We start from the raw sequence: 6,123 nt of genomic DNA on the forward strand, positions 1-6,123 counted from the left end.
GAAGATTCAATACTATTAATTTAAAACTCCTTAGATTGCTGTCTGACGGGCCTCGTTTGTTGTGACGATTGGAGGATGGTGACAAATCTCCAGTGCTGTGCATGCTTAATGACGTAACTGCGTTCGAATATTCGATCTAGTGTCAGAGGCCCGCAGTGTGCTTGTAGCCGCAGTTGTGTGAAATTTGAAGCGGTTCAATTTTATCGGCTTCAGCTTGCTTGAAACTCTCGGTATATGTACAAATAGTCGTTGCTCATTATAAGAGACATCAGTAGAGTTCATACTACATGTAGTGCCAGGCATTTTCACAAACAAGAAACTGTGGAAAACATGATAATCGTACTGCAGAGGCTGCAAGTGTACATCGACACGACAAAAGTACCGTGACGTAAGTTAAGTAAACACAGGTTGAAAATGCATGATCAAGCATAGAACTATCAGGTTGGCTTTATAGGGAATCTTCAACCTGTGAAGTTCCGTTCTTTGTCAATTTCTACAGTAACGTTAACGTTACAAGTTCTTTCTGCCAACGTTCTGAAGATCTGCAAGGTTTCACAGGGCGAAAGATACTTTCTACGTGATCACCTAAGAAGTCTCCCCAAAGTGCATTCTAACAGGAGACTGGTGATCTTCATTATATTTCTGCGTGTGAAGTGTGAATAAAATCCTGTGGTGCTCACTGCTGAGTTTCTCTGTGTCATTCTTACTGTATGTACAGGATGGAAATGTGGTAGACCACCATTTTAGGGGTCTAACTTGTCTCTCGCGCGTCTGTGTGTTTGTGTGTGTGGACAATTCATTCAGACCTGGTGTATAGCCGGGTCAGCCCTGTTTTGTTGTTCTGCCTCGCAGACCTTATGCCCCTGCCAAGAGGCATTAGTTTACTCATTTTACCCTGCCTTTGTAGAAAACAAAAAGGAACCGGCCTCCCGTTTCAACAGAAGGCTTCCATCACAGTATAAATCCCCTTGATAATGGCGGTGTAGTTTACGGGTTCAATATTCTTGACCCAGCAAAGGTCCATGCCATGCATCAAGATCCGGAGAGAAAGGCAAAACCTACTCGGCTTACTTTGCGTCAGTGCTGAGGAATCGGGAGGGGGCAAAGCAAACACCGGGTGCAACACATTTACAACAAGTACTGCGACTGGACTATACTACGTTTGGGAAGTAAAAGGAGAATTCACTGTCGGTCTTTGAAACTCACCAAGGAGGCTGTCTAGATTCGAGAAGCCATGGGGGTAAACCTGAAGCTCTTGCTCATGGTGACCACAGCAGTGATCATCATTTCGAACGCCGCCGACGCCCAGTGGCGTAGTGGGGGGTTTGTCGGCGGTGGCTTACCTGTTCATGCTGACGGTAATGTCGCAGAGGCACGTTCACCGCGGGATCTGGAAGCAGGTGTGTATACAAGACTTTATGTCATAGTAGGGCCGATATAACGTTCGATATCAGTGTGTTCCGGACCGTACCACATGGGTTTCTACTTTTATGTCATACCCGTGACGCGAAAACGTCCGATACGGGTGTTCCGGAACGGGCCGTACGTTTCCGTATCGCACAGGTTCGAAAGGCGTATCACACAGGCTCCATTCGAATAAATCGAACTGTTTCGAGCGGGCCGAATACGGCACGGTTGGCAATTCGAATACCTGATTCGGACGTTGAAACATTGCTGTTGCAACACCTATTGTTCGAGGGCACCAAATTTGTTCAACTTCTGGCGCATTTCGCATCAAAACATGGGTTTTCTCAGGTGGGTATGACATAAATAAAATACAACAGGGTGTATTCTATATGTATCACACAGGCTTCCATGCATCGAATAAATCGAACGCACTCCGCGCCCAGTAGTCACCGGGTCGAAAATTTGAACACCGGATTCGCAAGTTGAAATTGCTGTTATTTTTGTTCGAGGGCACCAAATTTCTGGCGTATTTCTCATTGAAATGTGTGTTTTCTCGGCTGAATGAAATACAACAACGGTGTATTCCGTATCAACCTCGGTCCCAGCCCTCACGCGGGTCGAATCTTCCTCCGACCTACCGTCGGGCGATCCTATCCGTATTCTTTACCTCTGGTTGTATGGAATACACCATGTTGTTACCTTCGCCGAGAAGGTTATGTTTTGGGTAGCGTGTGTATGTTTGTCTGTAGAAGACCATTATAACTCGAGAACGCCTGGATGGATTGTATTTATATTTGGTATGTGGGTAGGTCTTGATCAGACCTGGAAACGATTAGATTTTGGGCCCCCTAGTGGCCTGTTAAGGTACTGCAACGGTACTTCCGGGCTTGATATTTCAAGTTCTGAACATGCTGTGGCTATGATTTTTGAGTGGTAGACAGCTCTTGATGTCAAGAGTAAGTGGTGTAGGTTTGGGCCCCCTAGCGGCTTGTTTTGGAACTGCAAGGGAGATTTAATGTCAGACTTTGAAAGGGAATAACTCAAGAAGTGGTTGACGTATTGTCATGATTTTTGGTATGTAGATAGCTTAAGAGATGCTTCATATAATTACATATCAATTATGCAAATTGGAATCTAATTTTCATACTTAATTAGGAAACCTTCTAAACATGCTCAGTTCCATGATAGGGCCATTATAATATGTGACATTTGTAACTGAGATAGAGAAGAATATTGATAGATATGCATTATGCAAAATAAATACCTAATTAGCATAATTAATGAGAAAATGCTATAATTTCATTTCGGTAAATGATGGGCACTTCTTACTGGTAGCATTTGGAAGTTATGTACAGGTAAATATCGTGAACATTGATTATGCAAATGAGGTCCTCATTTGCATAAATTATCAGAAAATGCGATGAAAATCTTTTTAACATAGATTTTTTTACGATAAGATAGTTTACCGTAAACTTAAGTTATGGACAGATGAACATCGTTGAACATTACTTATGCAAATGAGGCCCTCATTTGCATAAATTATCCGAAAATGCGACAAATGCCGTCTTTCTTAATATAGATTGTGCACGTCTGGTGTTTGGTGGAGGAGATGATTAAGTAATATAATTATGCAAATGAGAACCTTATTTCCATAATTAATGAAACAGACAACACACCAGTTGTAAAGGCTAGGATCATTTGGCGAAGGTATGGGGTCGTGGAACTCTAGTATTCTATATGTATTGATCTACCTATAACGGTACACACAGACGCGTGGTGCTGATACAAAAAGAATTCCTGCTAGTACTACCAAAGAAAATACCAAGTACTAGTAGTTTTTAGGCAATTGCAAGTTACATGATTTATTGTTTCTTGTAACAGAAACGACGAAAAGGAACGGACCTATCATATTGCAGCTCTCACTCTATGTATTTTGTACCATATGTGTTCAAAAGTACTTTAAAGATTTTAACTGTATCTACGTTATATATCTCTTGTCTAACACTTACCTCCTCTAATGAAAAGCGGTCTGCATTTGAGCTTCTCGTGAATAAACAATGGTTCACGCAAACAAAAATAATGAGCTCAGGGAACGTTAACTGTTCATGTACCCAGATGTTCCTCGGGTGAATGACGAGGCGGAGGAGAAGGCTGAAAATCTGCTCCTCGCCAAGCTGGGGAAAACTCCCTGATCTGCACCAATTCCAGCGGCTGGAGAGTGGTACGTTTGCATCATTTGATTCTTGAATCCATTTCATTCTTTTAAGCCTGCACTACGGTATCTCCTACGTAACAAGTGAAGCTAAGATGCATCAATTTTTCTGCATTGTCGAGAAAGTGCGGTATGGGTGTTTTCTTGATCACTTTTTTTTCACGACCGTGTAACTACTGTAAACTATATGAATGCCGGTCTGAATACTGATTAATACTGACATACAACACTGTTAAACTCCCCAGATTGCTGTCTGACGGGGTTTTGTTTGCTGTGACGGCTGAAGGATGGTGAGACATCACCCGGTGCTGTACATGCTTCATGACGTAACCGAGTCCAAAGTCTCACTATTGTCAGAGGCCCCAGTGCGATTTTAGCCGTAGTTGTGTGAAATTTAAAGCGTTTTAATTTTGTAGGCTTCAGCTTGCTTGAAACACTCGGTAGTATGTGGTACGAATAGTTGTTGCTCATCAGAAGAGACACGTTCATACTACATGTAGTACATTTTCACAAACAAGAAACTAAACATGATAATCGTAATGCAGAGGCACAAAGAGTTACATTTAATAGACGAAAGTACAGTGACGTTTGCTACAAACTCATCAAAGTAAAAGCAAGCACAGGTAAAATGCACGGAACATCGGGATGATACTGTCAATTTTGCTTCGTATGAAATTGTCAACCTGTAAAGTTCCGTTCTGTGTCAAGTCCTACAGTATGTAACGTTAACGTTACACGTTCTTTCGGCTAACGTTCTGAAGATCTGCAGGGTTTAACAGGGCACAAATACGGTCTACGTGATCACGTAAGACGTCTCCCTAAAGTTTATTCTAACAGGAGATTGGTGATCTTCATCATATTTCTGTAGTGTGAATAAAATGTGGTGTTCGATACTGAGTTTCTCTGTGACTGTGTCACTGATTGTGCAGGATGAAAATGTGGTAGACAAAATATCACCATTTTAGGGGTGAAACTTGTCACGCGTACGCGCGTGTGTGTGTTTGTGCACATGTGTATGTGTGGACATTTCATTAAGACCAGGTTTTTAGCAGAGAGGCGACTGCATAAACTGTGTAATAAAAGTGGCAGTAAGAAGCGACTTTATATAGTGTATAATAAACACTACTATCCGGATGGTACCTAGGCTAGTTTATAGCCGGATCAGTCCTGTTTTGTTGTACTACCTCGCATACATCATGCCTCTGTCAAAAGGCATTAGTTTACTCAATTTTACCCTGCCTTTGTAGAAAACAAAAAAGGATCCGGCCTCCCGTTTCAACAGAAGGCTTCCATGACAGTATAAATCCCCTTAATAAAGGTGGTGTAGTTTTCAGGTTCACGATCTCTTGACCCAGCAAAGGTCCATGCCATGCTTCAAGATCCGGAGAGAAAGGCAAAACCTACTCGGCTTACTTCTGCGTCTGTGTTGAGGAACAACAGCAAGTGCAGCGACTCAACTACGTTTCGAATTTCGGAAATAAAAGGAGAATCCACTGTCGGTCTTTTAAATTCGTTGATATTGTCCAGATTGAAGAAGCTTGCTTGAAACTGTCGGAAGTATGTACAAATAGAAGTACATTGACACCTAATATAGGTCATTATCATGTAGCTTATCCAACTGACACAGTTATTTCACAAATTCATTTACAACAAATAAACATTTTTATACATTACATAAAGATATATTTGCAGTATGTATATATATATATATTGTACAATACAGTGTATATATATAAACCATTAAACCATTTCATCATCGTTTAACGAATCATTTTAACTAATCAATTTAACTAATCATCCATTTGTGAGATAGTATATCAGCACCAACATGTGGCTTATTTGCAATACAAACGAGAAAGTGAAGTCCCGGTAACCCCCATGCAGAACCTTTTCACTTGGGCACGACAAAGTACGTGTATAAGAAGTGTTAATCACGTTAGAGAGCACTAATAGAAATGTGTAAAATCAGCATAATTCATTTTCAAGTATCCCTATATCCCCATGTGGATTCCCAATTAACATAACCAATCAATCATAATATTTTTTTTACAGTTATGCATGGTTTGCAAACAAAAAACTGTAGAAACATTTTCCACGACTGTCTCCTGTATAATGGCGCGGTCCAGAAAGTGTGCGGTTATTCTAATAACCGCACACTTTTGAGGTTACGGCCTTATAACCCATAGGAAATGGGGGCCTCTGATTGGCCAACTCCATCTGGCTATATGATAATACAATTTAGGCAATATTCTAAGACATTACGTCGATGAAGATTAGACATCCAGGTAATAAGATTAACCAAAAAACAGTTAATTCAAAATCAGTACTCCACACATTGCTGCAAATGTACATGTTAATCTTAGCAACAGAAGAAGATAACAGACGAAGATTTTAGGTTACCTCTTACGTCTTTTTCGTGCTTTTTTAGGTTTTCGATGTGACTTCTTAGGATGATCTTCCAGTTTCCTAAATCTTTGTCCCTGTCTGCTGATACCTTGGTCTAA

The 6,123-nt window shown here is 40.9% G+C and overlaps 1 long non-coding RNA gene across 1 annotated transcript in view; it reads left to right on the top strand.

Annotated features, from left to right (window-relative positions):
- Nucleotides 1-4,517, top strand: part of LOC118411450 — a 10,901-nt gene extending 6,384 nt beyond the window's left edge. Inside the window, exon 3 of the long non-coding RNA XR_004830671.1 lies at nucleotides 3,865-4,517. This is a non-coding gene — a long non-coding RNA (uncharacterized LOC118411450). The remainder of the gene's footprint in view (nucleotides 1-3,864) is intronic.
- The last annotated feature ends 1,606 nt before the right edge of the window (nucleotides 4,518-6,123 follow it).

The sequence above is a fragment of the Branchiostoma floridae genome, chromosome 3, assembly GCF_000003815.2.
Source record: "Branchiostoma floridae strain S238N-H82 chromosome 3, Bfl_VNyyK, whole genome shotgun sequence".
Taxonomy (NCBI): domain Eukaryota; kingdom Metazoa; phylum Chordata; class Leptocardii; order Amphioxiformes; family Branchiostomatidae; genus Branchiostoma; species Branchiostoma floridae.